At 51.7% G+C, this 25360-nt stretch overlaps 1 protein-coding gene across 1 annotated transcript in view; it reads left to right on the forward strand.

The window, feature by feature from the left end:
* The window catches only part of LOC110534410 (NACHT, LRR and PYD domains-containing protein 3), a 63106-nt gene that overhangs the window by 34459 nt on the left and 3287 nt on the right, over positions 1 to 25360 (forward strand). The window lies entirely within an intron of this gene.

A 25360-nucleotide genomic window follows, 5' to 3' on the forward strand; every position in this document is an offset into this window, starting at 1 on the left:
TCATGATAGCTCCCCACTTAGCCAGCACTGGGCTGTATCATGTTAGCTCCCCACTTAGCCAGCACTGGTCTGTATCATGTTAGCTCCCCACTTAGCCAGCACTGGGCTGCATCATGTTATCTCCCCACTTAGCCAGCACTGGGCTGCATCATGTTAGCTCCCCACTTAGCCAGCACTGGGCTGCATCATGTTAGCTCCCCACTTAGCCAGCACTGGGCTGTATCATGTTAGCTCCCCACTTAGCCAGCACTGGGCTATATCATGTTAGCTCCCCACTTAGCCAGCACTGGGCTGCATCATTTTATCTCCCCACTTAGCCAGCACTGGGCTGCATCATGTTAGCTCCCCACTTAGCCTGCACTTTGCTGCATCAAGTTGGCTCCCCACTTAGCCAGCACTGGGCTGCATCAAGTTAGCTCCCCACTTAGCCTGCACTGTGCTGTATCATGTTAGCTCCCCACTTAGCCAGCTCTGGGTTGCATCATGTTAGCTCCCCACTTAGCCTGCACTGGGCTGCATCAAGTTAGCTCCCCACTTAGCCTGCACTGTGCTGCATCATGTTAGCTCCCCACTTAGCCAGCACTGGGCTGCATCATGTTAGCTCCGCACTTAGCCAGCACTGGGCTGCATCATGTTAGCTCCCCACTTAGCCAGCACTGGGCTGCATCATGTTAGCTCCCCACTTAACCTGCATCATGTTAGCTACCCACTTAACCTTCACTGGACTGCATCATGTTAGCTCCCCACTTAACCTGCACTGTGCTGCATCATGTTAGCACCCCACTTAGCCAGCACTGGGCTGAATCATGATAGCTCCCCACTTAGCCAGCACTGGGCTGTATCATGTTAGCTCCCCACTTAGCCAGCACTGGGCTGTATCATGTTAGCTCCCCACTTAGCCAGCACTGGGCTGCATTATGTTAGCACCCCACTTAGCCTGCACTGTGCTGCATCATGTTAGCTCCCCACTTAACCTGCACTGTGCTGCATCATGTTAGCTCCGCACTTAGCCAGCACTGTGCTGCATCATGTTAGCACCCCACTTAGCCAGCACTGGGCTGAATCATGATAGCTCCCCACTTAGCCAGCACTGGGCTGTATCATGTTAGCTCCCCACTTAGCCAGCACTGGGCTGTATCATGTTAGCTCCCCACTTAGCCAGCACTGGGCTGCATCATGTTATCTCCCCACTTAGCCAGCACTGGGCTGCATCATGTTAGCTCCCCACTTAGCCAGCACTGGGCTGCATCATGTTAGCTCCCCACTTAGCCAGCACTGGGCTGTATCATGTTAGCTCCCCACTTAGCCAGCACTGGGCTATATCATGTTAGCTCCCCACTTAGCCAGCACTGGGCTACATCATGTTATCTCCCCACTTAGCCAGCACTGGGCTGCATCATGTTAGCTCCCCACTTAGCCTGCACTTTGCTGCATCAAGTTGGCTCCCCACTTAGCCAGCACTGGGCTGCATCAAGTTAGCTCCCCACTTAGCCTGCATTGTGCTGTATCATGTTAGCTCCCCACTTAGCCAGCTCTGGGTTGCATCATGTTAGCTCCCCACTTAGCCTGCACTGGGCTGCATCAAGTTAGCTCCCCACTTAGCCTGCACTGTGCTGCATCATGTTAGCTCCCCACTTAGCCAGCACTGGGCTGCATCATGTTAGCTCCGCACTTAGCCAGCACTGGGCTGCATCATGTTATCTCCCCACTTAGCCAGCACTGGGCTGCATCATGTTAGCTCCCCACTTAGCCAGCACTGGGCTGCATCATGTTAGCTCCCCACTTAGCCAGCACTGGGCTGTATCATGTTAGCTCCCCACTTAGCCAGCACTGGGCTATATCATGTTAGCTCCCCACTTAGCCAGCACTGGGCTGTATCATGTTAGCTCCCCACTTAGCCAGCACTGGGCTATATCATGTTAGCTCCCCACTTAGCCAGCACTGGGCTACATCATGTTATCTCCCCACTTAGCCAGCACTGGGCTGCATCATGTTAGCTCCCCACTTAGCCTGCACTTTGCTGCATCAAGTTGGCTCCCCACTTAGCCAGCACTGGGCTGCATCAAGTTAGCTCCCCACTTAGCCTGCATTGTGCTGTATCATGTTAGCTCCCCACTTAGCCAGCTCTGGGTTGCATCATGTTAGCTCCCCACTTAGCCTGCACTGGGCTGCATCAAGTTAGCTCCCCACTTAGCCTGCACTGTGCTGCATCATGTTAGCTCCCCACTTAGCCAGCACTGGGCTGCATCATGTTAGCTCCGCACTTAGCCAGCACTGGGCTGCATCATGTTAGCTCCCCACTTAGCCAGCACTGGGCTGCATCATGTTAGCTCCCCACTTAACCTGCATCATGTTAGCTACCCACTTAACCTTCACTGGACTGCATCATGTTAGCTCCCCACTTAGCCAGCACTGGGCTGCATCATGTTAGCTACCCACTTAGCCAGCACTGGGCTGCATCAAGTTAGCTCCCCACTTAGCCTGCACTGTGCTGTATCATGTTTTCTCCCCACTTAGCCTGCACTGTGTTGCATCATGTTAGCTCCCCACTTAGCCTGCACTGGGCTGCATCAAGTTAGCTCCCCACTTAGCCTGCACTGTGCTGCATCATGTTAGCTCCCCAGTTAGCCAGCACTGGGCTGCATCATGTTAGCTCCGCACTTAGCCAGCACTGGGCTGCATCATGTTAGCTCCCCACTTAGCCAGCACTGGGCTGCATCATGTTAGCTCCCCACTTAACCTGCATCATGTTAGCTACCCACTTAACCTTCACTGGACTGCATCATGTTAGCTCCCCACTTAGCCAGCACTGGGCTGCATCATGTTAGCTACCCACTTAACCTGCACTGGGCTGCATCATGTTAGCTCCCCACTTAGCCAGCACTGGGCTGCATCATGTTAGCTCCCCACTTAGCCAGCACTGGGCTGCATCATGTTAGCTCCCCACTTAGCCAGCACTGGGCTGTATCATGTTAGCTCCCCACTTAGCCAGCACTGGGCTGCATCATGTTATCTCCCCACTTAGCCAGCACTGGGCTGCATCATGTTAGCTCCCCACTTAGCCTGCACTGTGCTGCATCATGTTAGCTCCCCACTTAGCCTGCACTGTGCTGCATCATGTTAGCTCCCCACTTAGCCAGCACTGGGCTGCATCATGTTAGCTTCCCACTTAACCTGCATCATGTTAGCTACCCACTTAACCTTCACTGGACTGCATCATGTTAGCTCCCCACTTAGCCAGCACTGGGCTGCATCATGTTAGCTCCCCACTTAGCCAGCACTGGGCTGCATCATGTTAGCTCCCCACTTAGCCAGCACTGGGCTGCATCATGTTAGCTACCCACTTAACCTGCACTGGGCTGCATCATGTTAGCTCCCCACTTAGCCAGCACTGGGCTGCATCATGTTAGCTCCCCACTTAGCCAGCACTGGGCTGCATCATGTTAGCTCCCCACTTAGCCAGCACTGGGCTGCATCATGTTAGCTCCCCACTTAGCCAGCACTGGGCTGCATCATGTTATCTCCCCACTTAGCCAGCACTGGGCTGCATCATGTTAGCTCCCCACTTAGCCTGCATTGTGCTGCATCAAGTTGGCTCCCCACTTAGCCAGCACTGGGCTGCATCAAGTTAGCTCCCCACTTAGCCTGCACTGTGCTGTATCATGTTAGCTCCCCACTTAGCCAGCACTGGGTTGCATCATGTTAGCTCCCCACTTAGCCTGCACTGGGCTGCATCAAGTTAGCTCCCCACTTAGCCTGCACTGTGCTGCATCATGTTAGCTCCCCACTTAGCCTGCACTGTGCTGTATCATGTTAGCTCCCCACTTAGCCAGCACTGGGTTGCATCATGTTAGCTCCCCACTTAGCCAGCACTGGGCTGCATCATGTTTGCTCCGCACTTAGCCAGCACTGGGCTGCATCATGTTAGATCCCCACTTAGCCAGCACTGGGCTGCATCATGTTAGCTCCCCACTTAACCTGCATCATGTTAGCTCCCCACTTAGCCTGCACTTTGCTGCATCAAGTTGGCTCCCCACTTAGCCAGCACTGGGCTGCATCAAGTTAGCTCCCCACTTAGCCTGCATTGTGCTGTATCATGTTAGCTCCCCACTTAGCCAGCTCTGGGTTGCATCATGTTAGCTCCCCACTTAGCCTGCACTGGGCTGCATCAAGTTAGCTCCCCACTTAGCCTGCACTGTGCTGCATCATGTTAGCTCCCCACTTAGCCAGCACTGGGCTGCATCATGTTAGCTCCGCACTTAGCCAGCACTGGGCTGCATCATGTTATCTCCCCACTTAGCCAGCACTGGGCTGCATCATGTTAGCTCCCCACTTAGCCAGCACTGGGCTGCATCATGTTAGCTCCCCACTTAGCCAGCACTGGGCTGTATCATGTTAGCTCCCCACTTAGCCAGCACTGGGCTATATCATGTTAGCTCCCCACTTAGCCAGCACTGGGCTACATCATGTTATCTCCCCACTTAGCCAGCACTGGGCTGCATCATGTTAGCTCCCCACTTAGCCTGCACTTTGCTGCATCAAGTTGGCTCCCCACTTAGCCAGCACTGGGCTGCATCAAGTTAGCTCCCCACTTAGCCTGCATTGTGCTGTATCATGTTAGCTCCCCACTTAGCCAGCTCTGGGTTGCATCATGTTAGCTCCCCACTTAGCCTGCACTGGGCTGCATCAAGTTAGCTCCCCACTTAGCCTGCACTGTGCTGCATCATGTTAGCTCCCCACTTAGCCAGCACTGGGCTGCATCATGTTAGCTCCGCACTTAGCCAGCACTGGGCTGCATCATGTTAGCTCCCCACTTAGCCAGCACTGGGCTGCATCATGTTAGCTCCCCACTTAACCTGCATCATGTTAGCTACCCACTTAACCTTCACTGGACTGCATCATGTTAGCTCCCCACTTAGCCAGCACTGGGCTGCATCATGTTAGCTACCCACTTAGCCAGCACTGGGCTGCATCAAGTTAGCTCCCCACTTAGCCTGCACTGTGCTGTATCATGTTTTCTCCCCACTTAGCCTGCACTGTGTTGCATCATGTTAGCTCCCCACTTAGCCTGCACTGGGCTGCATCAAGTTAGCTCCCCACTTAGCCTGCACTGTGCTGCATCATGTTAGCTCCCCAGTTAGCCAGCACTGGGCTGCATCATGTTAGCTCCGCACTTAGCCAGCACTGGGCTGCATCATGTTAGCTCCCCACTTAGCCAGCACTGGGCTGCATCATGTTAGCTCCCCACTTAACCTGCATCATGTTAGCTACCCACTTAACCTTCACTGGACTGCATCATGTTAGCTCCCCACTTAGCCAGCACTGGGCTGCATCATGTTAGCTACCCACTTAACCTGCACTGGGCTGCATCATGTTAGCTCCCCACTTAGCCAGCACTGGGCTGCATCATGTTAGCTCCCCACTTAGCCAGCACTGGGCTGCATCATGTTAGCTCCCCACTTAGCCAGCACTGGGCTGTATCATGTTAGCTCCCCACTTAGCCAGCACTGGGCTGCATCATGTTATCTCCCCACTTAGCCAGCACTGGGCTGCATCATGTTAGCTCCCCACTTAGCCTGCACTGTGCTGCATCATGTTAGCTCCCCACTTAGCCTGCACTGTGCTGCATCATGTTAGCTCCCCACTTAGCCAGCACTGGGCTGCATCATGTTAGCTTCCCACTTAACCTGCATCATGTTAGCTACCCACTTAACCTTCACTGGACTGCATCATGTTAGCTCCCCACTTAGCCAGCACTGGGCTGCATCATGTTAGCTCCCCACTTAGCCAGCACTGGGCTGCATCATGTTAGCTCCCCACTTAGCCAGCACTGGGCTGCATCATGTTAGCTACCCACTTAACCTGCACTGGGCTGCATCATGTTAGCTCCCCACTTAGCCAGCACTGGGCTGCATCATGTTAGCTCCCCACTTAGCCAGCACTGGGCTGCATCATGTTAGCTCCCCACTTAGCCAGCACTGGGCTGCATCATGTTAGCTCCCCACTTAGCCAGCACTGGGCTGCATCATGTTATCTCCCCACTTAGCCAGCACTGGGCTGCATCATGTTAGCTCCCCACTTAGCCTGCATTGTGCTGCATCAAGTTGGCTCCCCACTTAGCCAGCACTGGGCTGCATCAAGTTAGCTCCCCACTTAGCCTGCACTGTGCTGTATCATGTTAGCTCCCCACTTAGCCAGCACTGGGTTGCATCATGTTAGCTCCCCACTTAGCCTGCACTGGGCTGCATCAAGTTAGCTCCCCACTTAGCCTGCACTGTGCTGCATCATGTTAGCTCCCCACTTAGCCTGCACTGTGCTGTATCATGTTAGCTCCCCACTTAGCCAGCACTGGGTTGCATCATGTTAGCTCCCCACTTAGCCAGCACTGGGCTGCATCATGTTTGCTCCGCACTTAGCCAGCACTGGGCTGCATCATGTTAGATCCCCACTTAGCCAGCACTGGGCTGCATCATGTTAGCTCCCCACTTAGCCAGCACTGTGCTGCATCATGTTAGCTCCCCACTTAGCCAGCACTGGGCTGCATCATGTTAGCTTCCCACTTAACCTGCATCATGTTAGCTACCCACTTAACCTTCACTGGACTGCATCATGTTAGCTCCCCACTTAGCCAGCACTGGGCTGCATCATGTTAGCTCCCCACTTAGCCAGCACTGGGCTGCATCATGTTAGCTCCCCACTTAACCTGCATCATGTTAGCTACCCACTTAACCTTCACTGGTCTGCATCATGTTAGCTCCCCACTTAGCCAGCACTGGGCTGCATCATGTTAGCTACCCACTTAACCTGCACTGGGCTGCATCATGTTAGCTCCCCACTTAGCCAGCACTGGGCTGCATCATGTTAGCTCCCCACTTAGCCTGCATTGTGCTGCATCAAGTTTGCTCCCCACTTAGCCAGCACTGGGCTGCATCAAGTTAGCTCCCCACTTAGCCTGCACTGTGCTGCATCATGTTAGCTCCCCACTTAGCCTGCACTGTGCTGTATCATGTTAGCTCCCCACTTAGCCAGCACTGGGTTGCATCATGTTAGCTCCCCACTTAGCCAGCACTGGGCTGCATCATGTTAGCTCCGCACTTAGCCAGCACTGGGCTGCATCATGTTAGCTCCCCACTTAGCCTGCATTGTGCTGCATCAAGTTGGCTCCCCACTTAGCCTGCACTGGGCTGCATCAAGTTAGCTCCCCACTTAGCCTGCACTGTGCTGCATCATGTTAGCTCCCCACTTAGCCTGCACTGTGCTGTATCATGTTAGCTCCCCACTTAGCCAGCACTGGGTTGCATCATGTTAGCTCCCCACTTAGCCAGCACTGGGCTGCATCATGTTAGCTCCGCACTTAGCCAGCACTGGGCTGCATCATGTTAGCTCCCCACTTAGCCAGCACTGGACTGCATCATGTTATCTCCCACTTAGCCAGCACTGGGCTGCATCATGTTAGCTCCCCACTTAGCCAGCACTGGGCTGCATCATGTTAGCTCCCCACTTAACCTGCATCATGTTAGCTACCCACTTAACCTTCACTGGACTGCATCATGTTAGCTCCCCACTTAGCCAGCACTGGGCTGCATCATGTTAGCTACCCACTTAACCTGCACTGGGCTGCATCATGTTAGCTCCCCACTTAGCCAGCACTGGGCTGCATCATGTTAGCTCCCCACTTAGCCTGCATTGTGCTGCATCAAGTTGGCTCCCCACTTAGCCAGCACTGGGCTGCATCAAGTTAGCTCCCCACTCAGCCTGCACTGTGCTGCATCATGTTAGCTCCCCACTTAGCCTGCACTGGGCTGCATCAAGTTAGCTCCCCACTTAGCCTGCACTGTGCTGCATCATGTTAGCTCCCCACTTAGCCTGCACTGTGCTGTATCATGTTAGCTCCCCACTTAGCCAGCACTGGGTTGCATCATGTTAGCTCCCCACTTAGCCTGCACTGTGCTGCATCATGTTAGCTCCCCACTTAGCCAGCACTGGGCTGCATCATGTTAGCTCCCCACTTAGCCAGCACTGGGCTGCATCATGTTAGCTCGCCACTTAACCTGCATCATGTTAGCTACCCACTTAACCTTCACTGGACTGCATCATGTTAGCTCCCCACTTAGCCAGCACTGGGCTGCATCATGTTAGCTCCCCACTTAGCCAGCACTGGGCTGCATCATGTTAGCTCCCCACTTAGCCTGCATTGTGCTGCATCAAGTTGGCTCCCCACTTAGCCAGCACTGGGCTGCATCAAGTTAGCTCCCCACTTAGCCTGCACTGTGCTGTATCATGTTAGCTCCCCACTTAGCCAGCTCTGGGTTGCATCATGTTAGCTCCCCACTTAACCTGCATCATGTTAGCTCCCCACTTAGCCAGCTCTGGGTTGCATCATGTTAGCTCCCCACTTAACCTGCATCATGTTAGCTACCCACTTAACCTTCACTGGACTGCATCATGTTAGCTCCCCACTTAGCCAGCACTGGGCTGCATCATGTTAGCTACCCACTTAGCCAGCACTGGGCTGCATCAAGTTAGCTCCCCACTTAGCCTGCACTGTGCTGTATCATGTTTGCTCCCCACTTAGCCTGCACTGTGTTGCATCATGTTAGCTCCCCACTTAGCCTGCACTGGGCTGCATCAAGTTAGCTACCCACTTAACCTGCACTGGGCTGCATCATGTTAGCTCCCCACTTAGCCAGCACTGGGCTGCATCATGTTAGCTACCCACTTAACCTGCACTGGGCTGCATCATGTTAGCTCCCCACTTAGCCAGCACTGGGCTGCATCATGTTAGCTCCCCACTTAGCCTGCATTGTGCTGCATCAAGTTGGCTCCCCACTTAGCCAGCACTGGGCTGCATCAAGTTAGCTCCCCACTCAGCCTGCACTGTGCTGCATCATGTTAGCTCCCCACTTAGCCTGCACTGGGCTGCATCAAGTTAGCTCCCCACTTAGCCTGCACTGTGCTGCATCATGTTAGCTCCCCACTTAGCCTGCACTGTGCTGTATCATGTTAGCTCCCCACTTAGCCAGCACTGGGTTGCATCATGTTAGCTCCCCACTTAGCCTGCACTGTGCTGCATCATGTTAGCTCCCCACTTAGCCAGCACTGGGCTGCATCATGTTAGCTCCCCACTTAGCCAGCACTGGGCTGCATCATGTTAGCTCGCCACTTAACCTGCATCATGTTAGCTACCCACTTAACCTTCACTGGACTGCATCATGTTAGCTCCCCACTTAGCCAGCACTGGGCTGCATCATGTTAGCTCCCCACTTAGCCAGCACTGGGCTGCATCATGTTAGCTCCCCACTTAGCCTGCATTGTGCTGCATCAAGTTGGCTCCCCACTTAGCCAGCACTGGGCTGCATCAAGTTAGCTCCCCACTTAGCCTGCACTGTGCTGTATCATGTTAGCTCCCCACTTAGCCAGCTCTGGGTTGCATCATGTTAGCTCCCCACTTAACCTGCATCATGTTAGCTCCCCACTTAGCCAGCTCTGGGTTGCATCATGTTAGCTCCCCACTTAACCTGCATCATGTTAGCTACCCACTTAACCTTCACTGGACTGCATCATGTTAGCTCCCCACTTAGCCAGCACTGGGCTGCATCATGTTAGCTACCCACTTAGCCAGCACTGGGCTGCATCAAGTTAGCTCCCCACTTAGCCTGCACTGTGCTGTATCATGTTTGCTCCCCACTTAGCCTGCACTGTGTTGCATCATGTTAGCTCCCCACTTAGCCTGCACTGGGCTGCATCAAGTTAGCTCCCCACTTAGCCTGCACTGTGCTGCATTATGTTAGCTCCCCAGTTAGCCAGCACTGGGCTGCATCATGTTAGCTCCGCACTTAGCCAGCACTGGGCTGCATCATGTTAGCTCCCCACTTAGCCAGCACTGGGCTGCATCATGTTAGCTCCCCACTTAACCTGCATCATGTTAGCTACCCACTTAACCTTCACTGGACTGCATCATGTTAGCTCCCCACTTAGCCAGCACTGGGCTGCATCATGTTAGCTACCCACTTAACCTGCACTGGGCTGCATCATGTTAGCTCCCCACTTAGCCAGCACTGGGCTGCATCATGTTAGCTCCCCACTTAGCCAGCACTGGGATGCATCATGTTAGCTCCCCACTTAGCCAGCACTGGGCTGCATCATGTTATCTCCCCACTTAGCCAGCACTGGGCTGCATCATGTTAGCTTCCCACTTAACCTGCATCATGTTAGCTACCCACTTAACCTTCACTGGACTGCATCATGTTAGCTCCCCACTTAGCCAGCACTGGGCTGCATCATGTTAGCTCCCCACTTAGCCAGCACTGGGCTGCATCATGTTAGCTCCCCACTTAGCCAGCACTGGGCTGCATCATGTTAGCTACCCACTTAACCTGCACAGTGCTGGCTAAGTGGGGACCTAACTTGATGCTGCATCAAGTTAGCTCCCCACTTAGCCTGCACTGTGCTGCATCATGTTAGCTCCCCACTTAGCCTGCACTGTGCTGTATCATGTTAGCTCCCCACTTAGCCAGCACTGGGTTGCATCATGTTAGCTCCCCACTTAGCCAGCACTGGGCTGCATCATGTTAGCTCCGCACTTAGCCAGCACTGGGCTGCATCATGTTAGCTCCCCACTTAGCCAGCACTGGGCTGCATCATGTTAGCTCCCCACTTAGCCAGCACTGTGCTGCATCATGTTAGCTCCCCATTTAGCCAGCACTGGGCTGCATCATGTTAGCTTCCCACTTAACCTGCATCATGTTAGCTACCCACTTAACCTTCACTGGACTGCATCATGTTAGCTCCCCACTTAGCCAGCACTGGGCTGCATCATGTTAGCTCCCCACTTAGCCAGCACTGGGCTGCATCATGTTAGCTCCCCACTTAACCTGCATCATGTTAGCTACCCACTTAACCTTCACTGGACTGCATCATGTTAGCTCCCCACTCAGCCAGCACTGGGCTGCATCATGTTAGCTACCCACTTAACCTGCACTGGGCTGCATCATGTTAGCTCCCCACTTAGCCAGCACTGGGCTGCATCATGTTAGCTCCCCACTTAGCCTGCATTGTGCTGCATCAAGTTGGCTCCCCACTTAGCCAGCACTGGGCTGCATCATGTTAGCTCCCCACTTAGCCTGCACTGTGCTGCATCATGTTAGCTCCCCACTTAGCCTGCACTGTGCTGTATCATGTTAGCTCCCCACTTAGCCAGCACTGGGTTGCATCATGTTAGCTCCCCACTTAGCCAGCACTGGGCTGCATCATGTTAGCTCCGCACTTAGCCAGCACTGGGCTGCATCATGTTAGCTCCCCACTTAGCCTGCACTGTGCTGTATCATGTTAGCTCCCCACTTAGCCAGCACTGGGTTGCATCATGTTAGCTCCCCACTTAGCCAGCACTGGGCTGCATCATGTTAGCTCCGCACTTAGCCAGCACTGGGCTGCATCATGTTAGCTCCCCACTTAGCCAGCACTGTGCTGCATCATGTTAGCTCCCCACTTAGCCAGCACTGGGCTGCATCATGTTAGCTTCCCACTTAACCTGCATCATGTTAGCTACCCACTTAACCTTCACTGGACTGCATCATGTTAGCTCCCCACTTAGCCAGCACTGGGCTGCATCATGTTAGCTCCCCACTTAGCCAGCACTGCGCTGCATCATGTTAGCTCCCCACTTAACCTGCATCATGTTAGCTACCCACTTAACCTTCACTGGACTGCATCATGTTAGCTCCCCACTTAGCCAGCACTGGGCTGCATCATGTTAGCTACCCACTTAACCTGCACTGGGCTGCATCATGTTAGCTCCCCACTTAGCCAGCACTGGGCTGCATCATGTTAGCTCCCCACTTAGCCAGCACTGGGCTGCATCATGTTAGCTCCCCACTTAGCCTGCACTGTGCTGCATCATGTTAGCTCCCCACTTAGCCTGCACTGGGCTGCATCAAGTTAGCTCCCCACTTAGCCTGCACTGTGCTGCATCATGTTAGCTCCCCACTTAGCCTGCACTGTGCTGTATCATGTTAGCTCCCCACTTAGCCAGCACTGGGTTGCATCATGTTAGCTCCCCACTTAGCCTGCACTGTGCTGCATCATGTTAGCTCCCCACTTAGCCAGCACTGGGCTGCATCATGTTAGCTCCCCACTTAGCCAGCACTGGGCTGCATCATGTTAGCTCGCCACTTAACCTGCATCATGTTAGCTACCCACTTAACCTTCACTGGACTGCATCATGTTAGCTCCCCACTTAGCCAGCACTGGGCTGCATCATGTTAGCTACCCACTTAACCTGCACTGTGCTGTATCAAGTTAGCTCCCCACTTAGCCTGCACTGTGCTGCATCATGTTAGCTCCCCACTTAGCCAGCACTGGGCTGCATCATGTTAGCTCCCCACTTAGCCAGCACTGGGCTGCATCATGTTAGCTCCCCACTTAGCCAGCACTGGGCTGCATCATGTTAGCTCCCCACTTAACCTGCATCATGTTAGCTACCCACTTAACCTTCCCTGGACTGCATCATGTTAGCTCCCCACTTAGCCAGCACTGGGCTGCATCATGTTAGCTCCCCACTTAACCTGCATCATGTTAACTACCCACTTAACCTTCACTGGACTGCATCATGTTAGCTCCCCACTTAGCCAGCACTGGGCTGCATCATGTTAGCTCCCCACTTAGCCAGCACTGGGCTCCATCATGTTAGCTCCCCACTTAGCCAGCACTGGGCTGTATCATGTTAGCTCCCCACTTAGCCAGCACTGGGCTGCATCATGTTATCTCCCCACTTAGCCTGCACTGTGCTGCATCATGTTAGCTCCCCACTTAGCCAGCACTGGGCTGCATCATGTTAGCTCCCCACTTAACCTGCATCATGTTAGCTACCCACTTAACCTTCACTGGACTGCATCATGTTAGCTCCCCACTTAGCCAGCACTGGGCTGCATCATGTTAGCTACCCACTTAGCCTGCACTGTGCTGCATCAAGTTGGCTCCCCACTTAGCCAGCACTGGGCTGCATCAAGTTAGCTCCCCACTTAGCCTGCACTGTGCTGTATCATGTTAGCTCCCCACTTAGCCAGCACTGGGCTGCATCATGTTAGCTCCCCACTTAGCCAGCACTGGGCTGCATCATGTTAGCTCCCCACTTAGCCTGCACTGGGCTGCATCAAGTTAGCTCCCCACTTAGCCTGCACTGTGCTGCATCATGTTAGCTCCCCACTTAGCCAGCACTGGGCTGCATCATGTTAGCTCCGCACTTAGCCAGCACTGGGCTGCATCATGTTAGCTCCCCACTTAGCCAGCACTGGGCTGCATCATGTTAGCTCCCCACTTAACCTGCACTGTGCTGCATAATGTTAGCTCCCCACTTAGCCTGCACTGTGCTGCATCATGTTAGCACCCCACTTAGCCAGCACTGGGCTGAATCATGATAGCTCCCCACTTAGCCAGCACTGGGCTGTATCATGTTAGCTCCCCACTTAGCCAGCACTGGGCTGTATCATGTTAGCTCCCCACTTAGCCAGCACTGGGCTGCATTATGTTAGCACCCCACTTAGCCTGCACTGTGCTGCATCATGTTAGCTCCCCACTTAACCTGGACTGTGCTGCATCATGTTAGCACCCCACTTAGCCAGCACTGGGCTGAATCATGATAGCTCCCCACTTAGCCAGCACTGGGCTGTATCATGTTAGCTCCCCACTTAGCCAGCACTGGGCTGTATCATGTTAGCTCCCCACTTAGCCAGCACTGGGCTGCATCATGTTATCTCCCCACTTAGCCAGCACTGGGCTGCATCATGTTAGCTCCCCACTTAGCCAGCACTGGGCTGCATCATGTTAGCTCCCCACTTAGCCAGCACTGGGCTGTATCATGTTAGCTCCCCACTTAGCCAGCACTGGGCTGTATCATGTTAGCTCCCCACTTAGCCAGCACTGGGCTGCATCATGTTATCTCCCCACTTAGCCAGCACTGGGCTGCATCATGTTAGCTCCCCACTTAGCCAGCACTCGGCTGCATCATGTTAGCTCCCCACTTAGCCAGCACTGGGCTGTATCATGTTAGCTCCCCACTTAGCCAGCACTGGGCTGTATCATGTTAGCTCCCCACTTAGCCAGCACTGGGCTGCATCATGTTATCTCCCCACTTAGCCAGCACTGGGCTGCATCATGTTAGCTCCCCACTTAGCCTGCACTGTGCTGCATCAAGTTGGCTCCCCACTTAGCCAGCACTGGGCTGCATCAAGTTAGCTCCCCACTTAGCCTGCACTGTGCTGTATCATGTTAGCTCCCCACTTAGCCAGCACTGGGTTGCATCATGTTAGCTCCCCACTTAGCCTGCACTGGGCTGCATCAAGTTAGCTCCCCACTTAGCCTGCACTGTGCTGCATCATGTTAGCTCCCCACTTAGCCAGCACTGGGCTGCATCATGTTAGCTCCGCACTTAGCCAGCACTGGGCTGCATCATGTTAGCTCCCCACTTAGCCAGCACTGGGCTGCATCATGTTAGCTCCCCACTTAACCTGCATCATGTTAGCTACCCACTTAACCTTCACTGGACTGCATCATGTTAGCTCCCCACTTAGCCAGCACTGGGCTGCATCATGTTAGCTACCCACTTAGCCAGCACTGGGCTGCATCAAGTTAGCTCCCCACTTAGCCTGCACTGTGCTGTATCATGTTTGCTCCCCACTTAGCCTGCACTGTGTTGCATCATGTTAGCTCCCCACTTAGCCTGCACTGTGCTGCATCATGTTAGCTCCCCAGTTAGCCAGCACTGGGCTGCATCATGTTAGCTCCGCACTTAGCCAGCACTGGGCTGCATCATGTTAGCTCCCCACTTAACCTGCATCATGTTAGCTACCCACTTAACCTTCACTGGACTGCATCATGTTAGCTCCCCACTTAGCCAGCACTGGGCTGCATCATGTTAGCTACCCACTTAACCTGCACTGGGCTGCATCATGTTAGCTCCCCACTTAGCCAGCACTGGGCTGCATCATGTTAGCTCCCCACTTAGCCAGCACTGGGCTGCATCATGTTAGCTCCCCACTTAGCCAGCACTGGGCTGTATCATGTTAGCTCCCCACTTAGCCAGCACTGGGCTGCATCATGTTTTCTCCCCACTTAGCCAGCACTGGGCTGCATCATGTTAGCTCCCCACTTAGCCTGCACTGTGCTGCATCATGTTAGCTCCCCACTTAGCCAGCACTGGGCTGCATCATGTTAGCTTCCCACTTAACCTGCATCATGTTAGCTACCCACTTAACCTTCACTGGACTGCATCATGTTAGCTCCCCACTTAGCCAGCACTGGGCTGCATCATGTCATCTCCCCACTTAGCCAGCACTGGGCTGCATCATGTTAGCTCCCCACTTAGCCTGCACTGTGCTGCATCAAGTTGGCTCCCCACTTAGCCAGCACTGGGCTGCATCATGTTAGCTCCCCACTTAGCCTGCACTGTGCTGTATCATGTTAGCTCCCCACTTAGCCAACACTGGGTTGCATCATGTTAGCTCCCCACTTAGCCTGCACTGGGCTGCATCAAGTTAGCTCCCCACTTAGCCTGCACTGTGCTGCATCATGTTAGCTCCCCACTTAGCCAGCACTGCGCTGCATCATGTTAGCTCCGCACTTAGCCAGCACTGTGCTGCATCATGTTAGCTCCCCACTTAGCCAGCACTGGGCTGCATCATGTTAGCTCCCCACTTAACCTGCATCATGTTAGCTACCCACTTAACCTTCACTGGACTGCATCATGTTAGCTCCCCACTTAGCCAGCACTGGGCTGCATCATGTTAGCTACCCACTTAGCCAGCACTGGGCTGCATCAAGTTAGCTCCCCACTTAGCCTGCACTGTGCTGTATCATGTTTGCTCCCCACTTAGCCTGCACTGTGTTGCATCATGTTAGCTCCCCACTTAGCCTGCACTGTGCTGCATCATGTTAGCTCCCCAGTTAGCCAGCACTGGGCTGCATCATGTTAGCTCCGCACTTAGCCAGCACTGGGCTGCATCATGTTAGCTCCCCACTTAGCCAGCACTGGGCTGCATCATGTTAGCTCCCCACTTAACCTGCATCATGTTAGCTACCCACTTAACCTTCACTGGACTGCATCATATTAGCTCCCCACTTAGCCAGCACTGGGCTGCATCATGTTAGCTACCCACTTAGCCAGCACTGGGCTGCATCATGTTAGCTCCCCACTTAGCCAGCACTGGGCTGTATCATGTTAGCTCCCCACTTAGCCAGCACTGGGCTGCATCATGTTATCTCCCCACTTAGCCAGCACTGGGCTGCATCATGTTAGCTCCCCACTTAGCCTGCACTGTGCTGCATCATGTTAGCTCCCCACTTAGCCAGCACTGGGCTGCATCATGTTAGCTTCCCACTTAACCTGCATCATGTTAGCTACCCACTTAACCTTCACTGGACTGCATCATGTTAGCTCCCCACTTAGCCAGCACTGGGCTGCATCATGTTAGCTCCCCACTTAGCCAGCACTGGGCTGCATCATGTTAGCTCCCCACTTAGCCAGCACTGGGCTGCATCATGTTAGCTCCCCACTTAGCCAGCACTGGGCTGCATCATGTTAGCTCCCCACTTAGCCAGCACTGGGCTGCATCATGTTAGCTACCCACTTAACCTGCACTGGGCTGCATCATGTTAGCTCCCCACTTAGCCAGCACTGGGCTGCATCATGTTAGCTCCCCACTTAGCCAGCACTGGGCTGCATCATGTTATCTCCCCACTTAGCCAGCACTGGGCTGCATCATGTTAGCTCCCCACTTAGCCTGCATTGTGCTGCATCAAGTTGGCTCCCCACTTAGCCAGCACTGGGCTGCATCAAGTTAGCTCCCCACTTAGCCTGCACTGTGCTGTATCATGTTAGCTCCCCACTTAGCCAGCACTGGGTTGCATCATGTTAGCTCCCCACTTAGCCTGCACTGGGCTGCATCAAGTTAGCTCCCCACTTAGCCAGCACTGTGCTGCATCATGTTAGCTCCCCACTTAGCCTGCACTGTGCTGTATCATGTTAGCTCCCCACTTAGCCAGCACTGGGTTGCATCATGTTAGCTCCCCACTTAGCCAGCACTGGGCTGCATCATGTTAGCTCCGCACTTAGCCAGCACTGGGCTGCATCATGTTAGCTCCCCACTTAGCCAGCACTGGGCTGCATCATGTTAGCTCGCCACTTAACCTGCATCATGTTAGCTACCCACTTAACCTTCACTGGACTGCATCATGTTAGCTCCCCACTTAGCCATCACTGGGCTGCATCATGTTAGCTACCCACTTAACCTGCACTGTGCTGTATCAAGTTAGCTCCCCACTTAGCCTGCACTGTGCTGCATCATGTTAGCTCCCCACTTAGCCAGCACTGGGCTGCATCATGTTAGCTCCGCACTTAGCCAGCACTGGGCTGCATCATGTTAGCTCCCCACTTAGCCAGCACTGGGCTGCATCATGTTAGCTCCCCACTTAACCTGCATCATGTTAGCTACCCACTTAACCTTCCCTGGACTGCATCATGTTAGCTCCCCACTTAGCCAGCACTGGGCTGCATCATGTTAGCTCCCCACTTAACCTGCATCATGTTAACTACCCACTTAACCTTCACTGGACTGCATCATGTTAGCTCCCCACTTAGCCAGCACTGGGCTGCATCATGTTAGCTCCCCACTTAACCTGCATCATGTTAGCTACCCACTTAACCTTCACTGGACTGCATCATGTTAGCTCCCCACTTAGCCAGCACTGGGCTGCATCATGTTAGCTACCCACTTAGCCTGCACTGTGCTGCATCAAGTTGGCTCCCCACTTAGCCAGCACTGGGCTGCATCAAGTTAGCTCCCCACTTAGCCTGCACTGTGCTGTATCATGTTAGCTCCCCACTTAGCCAGCACTGGGCTGCATCATGTTAGCTACCCACTTAACCTGCACTGGGCTGCATCATGTTAGCTCCCCACTTAGCCAGCACTGGGCTGTATCATGTTAGCTCCCCACTTAGCCAGCACTGGGCTGCATCATGTTATCTCCCCACTTAGCCAGCACTGGGCTGCATCATGTTAGCTCCCCACTTAGCCTGCACTGTGCTGCATCATGTTAGCTCCCCACTTAGCCAGCACTGGGCTCCATCATGTTAGCTCCCCACTTAGCCAGCACTGGGCTGCATCATGTTAGCTACCCACTTAACCTGCACTGGGCTGCATCATGTTAGCTCCCCACTTAGCCAGCACTGGGCTGCATCATGTTAGCTCCCCACTTAGCCAGCACTGGGCTGCATCATGTTAGCTCCCCACTTAGCCAGCACTGGGCTGCATCATGTTATCTCCCCACTTAGCCAGCACTGGGCTGCATCATGTTAGCTCCCCACTTAGCCTGCATTGTGCTGCATCAAGTTGGCTCCCCACTTAGCCAGCACTGGGCTGCATCAAGTTAGCTCCCCACTTAGCCTGCACTGTGCTGTATCATGTTAGCTCCCCACTTAGCCAGCACTGGGTTGCATCATGTTAGCTCCCCACTTAGCCTGCACTGGGCTGCATCAAGTTAGCTCCCCACTTAGCCTGCACTGTGCTGCATCATGTTAGCTCCCCACTTAGCCTGCACTGTGCTGTATCATGTTAGCTCCCCACTTAGCCAGCACTGGGTTGCATCATGTTAGCTCCCCACTTAACCTGCATCATGTTATCTCCCCACTTAACCTTCACTGGACTGCATCATGTTAGCTCCCCACTTAGCCAGCACTGGGCTGCATCATGTTAGCTCCGCACTTAGCCAGCACTGGGCTGCATCATGTTAGCTCCCCACTTAGCCAGCACTGGGCTGCATCATGTTAGCTCGCCACTTAACCTGCATCATGTTAGCTACCCACTTAACCTTCACTGGACTGCATCATGTTAGCTCCCCACTTAGCCATCACTGGGCTGCATCATGTTAGCTACCCACTTAACCTGCACTGTGCTGTATCAAGTTAGCTCCCCACTTAGCCTGCACTGTGCTGCATCATGTTAGCTCCCCACTTAGCCAGCACTGGGCTGCATCATGTTAGCCCCCCACTTAGCCAGCACTGGGCTGCATCATGTTAGCTCCCCACTTAGCCAGCACTGGGCTGCATCATGTTAGCTCCCCACTTAACCTGCATCATGTTAGCTACCCACTTAACCTTCCCTGGACTGCATCATGTTAGCTCCCCACTTAGCCAGCACTGGGCTGCATCATGTTAGCTCCCCACTTAACCTGCATCATGTTAACTACCCACTTAGCCTTCACTGGGCTGCATCATGTTAGCTCCCCACTTAGCCAGCACTGGGCTGCATCATGTTAGCTCCCCACTTAACCTGCATCATGTTAGCTACCCACTTAACCTTCACTGGACTGCATCATGTTAGCTCCCCACTTAGCCAGCACTGGGCTGCATCATGTTAGCTACCCACTTAGCCTGCACTGTGCTGCATCAAGTTGGCTCCCCACTTAGCCAGCACTGGGCTGCATCAAGTTAGCGCCCCACTTAGCCTGCACTGTGCTGTATCATGTTAGCTCCCCACTTAGCCAGCACTGGGCTGCATCATGTTAGCTACCCACTTAACCTGCACTGGGCTGCATCATGTTAGCTCCCCACTTAGCCAGCACTGGGCTGCATCATGTTAGCTCCCCACTTAGCCAGCACTGGGCTGCATCATGTTAGCTCCCCACTTAGCCTGCACTGGGCTGCATCAAGTTAGCTCCCCACTTAGCCTGCACTGTGCTGCATCATGTTAGCTCCCCACTTAGCCAGCACTGGGTTGCATCATGTTAGCTCCGCACTTAGCCAGCACTGGGCTGCATCATGTTAGCTCCCCACTTAGCCAGCACTGGGCTGCATCATGTTAGCTCCCCACTTAACCTGCATCATGTTAGCTACCCACTTAACCTTCACTGGACTGCATCATGTTAGCTCCCCACTTAGCCAGCACTGGGCTGCATCATGTTAGCTACCCACTTAACCTGCACTGGGCTGCATCATGTTAGCTCCCCACTTAGCCAGCACTGGGCTGCATCATGTTAGCTCCCCACTTAGCCAGCACTGGGCTGTATCATGTTAGCTCCCCACTTAGCCAGCACTGGGCTGCATCATGTTAGCTCCCCACTTAGCCTGCACTGTGCTGCATCAAGTTGGCTCCCCACTTAGCCAGCACTGGGCTGCATCAAGTTAGCTCCCCACTTAGCCTGCACTGTGCTGTATCATGTTAGCTCCCCACTTAGCCAGCACTGGGTTGCATCATGTTAGCTCCCCACTTAGCCTGCACTGGGCTGCATCAAGTTAGCTCCCCACTTAGCCTGCACTGTGCTGCATCATGTTAGCTCCCCACTTAACCTGCATCATGTTATCTCCCCACTTAACCTTCACTGGACTGCATCATGTTAGCTCCCCACTTAGCCAGCACTGGGCTGCATCATGTTAGCTACCCACTTAACCTGCACTGGGCTGCATCATGTTAGCTCCCCACTTAGCCAGCACTGGGCTGCATCATGTTAGCTCCCCACTTAGCCAGCACTGGGCTGCATCATGTTAGCTCCCCACTTAGCCAGCACTGGGCTGCATCATGTTAGCTCCCCACTTAGCCAGCACTGGGCTGTATCATGTTAGCTCCCCACTTAGCCAGCACTGGGTTGCATCATGTTAGCTCCCCACTTAGCCTGCACTGGGCTGCATCAAGTTAGCTCCCCACTTAGCCTGCACTGTGCTGCATCATGTTAGCTACCCACTTAACCTGCACTGGGCTGCATCATGTTAGCTCCCCACTTAGCCAGCACTGGGCTGCATCATGTTAGCTCCCCACTTAGCCAGCACTGGGCTGCATCATGTTAGCTCCCCACTTAGCCAGCACTGGGCTGCATCATGTTAGCTCCCCATTTAGCCAGCACTGGGCTGCATTATGTTAGCTACCCACTTAACCTTCACTGGACTGCATCATGTTAGCTCCCCACTTAGCCAGCACTGGGCTGCATCATGTTAGCTCCCCACTTAGCCAGCACTGGGCTGCATCATGTTAGCTCCCCATTCATGCTGCTCAGAAAACACACTTGAATAATGCAACACGGCATTGAAACTATTCTTCACCAGAGATGTGGACTCAAATGCTACTCGAGTCACAAATTTTGCAACTTGAGACTTGACTTGGTAAAAAGAGGAAACATTTGCCACTGGACTTTGACTTGAGCATCTATTATGCGTGACTTAACTTGGATTTCATCTGAATGACAATGTAGGCCTGTTTGACCTTCATATCGGAGTGCTGCAGGTTCTGTGCGTTCTGTTCTGTGCCTTGACCAATCAGATTCACTGAAATCACAGGTCCTGCAGGCTGGACACAAAGCAAGTCTTCTAGCAAAGCGCAAAGCGTGTGCCCCTCTCCACTGTCCTCCGGTATTCATTTAGCAAACTTGATAACACATCACAGACACAAGAAAGAACTCTTCACAGAAATGTTGCAGCAGCCTACACCTGAGCAATATGGGAATGTGATTTTCTTCAGCTGCAGGCTACAGCTCCCTGTCCCTTCTTGCGCTCTGGCCGGGGTAAACAAAGTGGGAATGTTATGTTTATAGCCTGTTTATAGCCCATTTATCTGTGTTAGGAGAAAATGTGAACGAGATCAAATTTGGTTTAGTCTATATTCAAACTTGGGCTGGCTAGGCCTCCTTGACTTTTTCAATCCAAAATTGTTAACTGAAATTAATCAAACACAATACTGATCACATAGACTGTGTGAGTTACTTTTTAATTACATATGCAAAGGCTCGGCCCTCTTAGTTCTATTGTCCAACTGCAATGGTTGTCTCCGTGTCTGTGTGAAGGAAACCCCTGTTAGCCTAGTTTTAAAATATAATTCATATGAACAAGTACAAGGTTGCTACAGTTTGACATCGTCCCTAGGGCCAGAGGTTTTTGCAGATTATTTTTTTTAAACCATGTGACCTGATTAGAAAATCTCTGGTCCCACTCCCATCATTGCCCATAGAGAAGAAAAAAAAGTTTTTACAACTGATGAACTGTTGCATTCGGTTTCAAGGACTATGTGGTAGTGGGGAAAAAACTGGTTGCATTCGGTTTCAAGGACTATGTGGTAGTGGGAAAAAATGGTTGCATTCGGTTTCAAGGACTATGTGGTAGTGGGAAAAAAATGGTTGCATTCGGTTTCAAGGACTGTGGTAGTGGGAAAAAATGGATGCATTCGGTTTCAAGGACTATGTGGTAGAGGGAAAAAATGGTTGCATTCGGTTTCAAGGACTATGTGGTAGTGGGAAAAATGGTTGCATTCGGTTTCAAGGACTATGTGGTAGAGGGAAAAAATGGTTGCATTCGGTTTCAAGGACTATGTGGTAGTGGAAAAAACTGGTTGCATTCGGTTTCAAGGACTATGTGGTAGAGGGAAAAAATGGTTGCATTCGGTTTCAAGGACTATGTGGTAGAGGGAAAAAATGGTTGCATTCGGTTTCAAGGACTATGTGGTAGTGGGGAAAAATGGTTGCATTCGGTTTCAAGGACTATGTGGTAGTGGGAAAAACTGGTTCCAGTTTGTAAAACATGTGGGTCTAAAAACCCACTGATGCATTGCAATTTGAAAGAAATTGGCATAAAACACTTAACCATTGACTTGAGGACTCGAAACCCAAAATTGGGGACTTGACTGAGCTGTGGAACTTGGGACTTTACCATTATTACATGGGACTTGACTCGAGACTCGAGGGTTAACACTTGAGACTTGCTTAGGACTTGCAAATTGTGACTTGGTCCCATCTTTTAACTCCTGTTTGCAAAACAATGTCCATACACAGTACAGACTAGAACACTTTACAATGCAAGGAGATACTGGTAGATTCCAGCTTTTGTAGGCTAACTTTCCTTGCTCGCTTACAGCTGACGGACGATAAGATCAATTCACTACCTTAGTACTTTGTTTTTGATAATCGATAAAGCTAAATATGCTGATTTCAAAGGTGATTGCCACCAAAAGTTTATTAATTTACTTCATCTCACTTCTCTCCCAAATATGATCTATTGCCTCAGCGGACTGTGTGTGTGTGTGTGTGTGTGTGTGTGTGTGTGTGTGTGTGTGTGTGTGTGTGTGTGTGTGTGTGTGTGTGTGTGTGTGTGTGTGTGTGTGTGTGTGTGTGTGTGTGTGTGTGTGTGTGTGTGTGTGTGTGTGTGTGAGTGAGTGAGAGAATAGGGCACGTTTTGCCTCGTCCCAAATGGAACGGAAACAGATTGTTTGTCATCTGTAGCCCCATGCTATCAGCCAAAGCAAGCTCAACTCCTATTGCACACACTCCTATTGAATATGCATTCACCTGCATTGTGAATAGGTCTAGGCTACATCTTGATTTACCCAGTTTATCAATAGAGGTTTACCATTCAAATAAATTATCACCATTTTGTTTTTACGTAATTAGATAGTTTTTTACCAAACTCAAATTGATTGGATGATCGATTCGTTAATGCACGCAGGGCTGTCTCTGAAAAATGTTGATGTAAACATTTTCAAATGTAATGATATTGGACTCAAAAGATGCCCAATGATTGAACAGAGCAGTAGTTTATCTGTCTGGATCAAGTGCCATTCTGTGACTTTGGCTAATGTGCCTTCTTTTTTTGCCATGGAATTGTGATGGTATCGAGTGTGGTGATACTAGACCTGGTATCGGTAATCGAAGCCAGAATTCTGGTATCATGACAACACTAGTTAGGACTGCGCAATTAATCTAATTCACATCAAAATTGCAATATTGACATGTGCAATATCCATATCGCAATATTTTGAAACAGCTGCATGTAACGTCCATTTTTATAGTTTACTCTGTTTGTCGTCTCTCTCCCTCTCGCAGCTGCTTCCCACACACATAAAGACTCCTCCCCACTTTTAGATATAAGTTTGCATGCTGTTCTGCTAAATCAAATGCAGTCAACCGATTGCTCCAAACAAGAACGATGCTGCTTTAAAAAACTGCTTCTTAATATACATTTCTGTGATTGAAAAAAATTTGCAGAAGTGTAACGATGTATTCTATATCGCAAATCAAATCGCAATTACATTTTCTGCCCATATCATGCAGTCCAAGCGTGTTTCTTTTGCTCTTTCTTTTGTGTATATATATATATATATATATATATATATATATATATATATATATATATATATATATATATATATATACATACACACACATATACACACATATACATACACACACACACAGTGCAGTCAGAATGTATTCAGACCCTTTCCCTTTATCCACATTTTATTATGTTACAGCCTTATTCTAAAATGGATTAAATAGATTTTTCCCCCTCATCAATCTACACACAACACCCCATAATGACAAAGCAAAAACAGGATTTTAGAAATTTTTGCAAATGTATTACAAATAAAAAAACTAAACATTCAGACCCTTTATTCAGTACTTTGTTGAGGAACCTTTGGCAGCGATTACAGCCTCGAGACTTTGGTATGACACTACAAGCTTGACACACCTGTATTTGGGGAGTTTCTCCCATTCTTCTCTGCAGATCCTCTCAGGCTCTGTCAGGTTGGATGTGGAGTGTCACTGCACAGCTATTTTCAGGTCTCTCCAGAGATGTTAGATTGGGCTCTGGCTGGGCCACTCAAAGACATTCAGAGACTTGTCCCGAAGCCACTCCTGCGTTGTCTTGGCTGTGTGCTTAGGTTCATTGTTCTGTTGGAAGGTGAACCTTTGCCCCAGTCTGAGGTCCTGAGCGCTCTGGAGCAGGGCTTTCATCAAGGATCTCTCTGTACTTTGCTCTGTTAAACATCCCCACAGCATGATGCTGCCTCCATGCTTCACCGTAGGGTGGTGCCAGGTTTCCTCCAGATGTGACGCTTGGCATTCAGGCCAAAGAGTTCAATCTTGGTTTCATCAGACCAGAGCATTTTGTTTCTCATGGTCTGAGAATCCTTTAGGTACCTTTTGGCAAACTCCAAGCAGACTGTCATGTGCCTTTTACTGAGGAGTGGCTTCTGTCTGGCCACTCTACCATAAAGGCCTGAAGTGCTGAGAGATGGTTGTCCTTCTGGAAGGTTTTGCCATCTCCACAGAGGAACTTTGGCGCTCTGTCAAAGTGACCATCGGGTTCTTGGTCACTTCCCTGACCAAGGCCCTTCTCCCCCGATTGCTCAGTTTGGCCGGGGGGCCAGCTCTAGAAAAAGTATTGGTGGTTCCAAACTTCTTATATTTTAGAATAATGGAGGCCATTGTGTTCTTGGGGACCTTCAATGCTGCAGAAATGTTTTGGTACCCTTCCCCAGATCTGTGCCTTGACACAATACTGTCTCTGAGCTCTACGGACAATTCCTTCGACCTTGTGGCTTGGTTTTTG

This window comes from Oncorhynchus mykiss, chromosome 10 (genome assembly GCF_013265735.2).
Source record: "Oncorhynchus mykiss isolate Arlee chromosome 10, USDA_OmykA_1.1, whole genome shotgun sequence".
Taxonomy (NCBI): Eukaryota; Metazoa; Chordata; class Actinopteri; order Salmoniformes; family Salmonidae; genus Oncorhynchus; species Oncorhynchus mykiss.